Here is a 262-nt window from a genome sequence, read left to right on the forward strand (position 1 = left end):
CACCTTTGTTAATCCTTCCAACCCATCTTAAAGGTCTTCACCACCATTCCAGCTGCTGGTGCTTATTATAATCTCATTAATGATTACGGCCTTATGAAGATTTATTTGAACTCTCATAAAACATTGTGATTAACATGAAGTATTACTGGGAGCACGGACTGTCCAAGTGTGTTGCTATTTGAAATGAAATTAAGTGCATGTTCTGTATTATTACCATTGGCTTTATATAAACAGAGGACATTAACTAATATAATAAAGGCAG

The sequence above is a fragment of the Danio rerio genome, chromosome 17, assembly GCF_049306965.1.
Source record: "Danio rerio strain Tuebingen ecotype United States chromosome 17, GRCz12tu, whole genome shotgun sequence".
NCBI classification, from domain to species: Eukaryota; Metazoa; Chordata; class Actinopteri; order Cypriniformes; family Danionidae; genus Danio; species Danio rerio.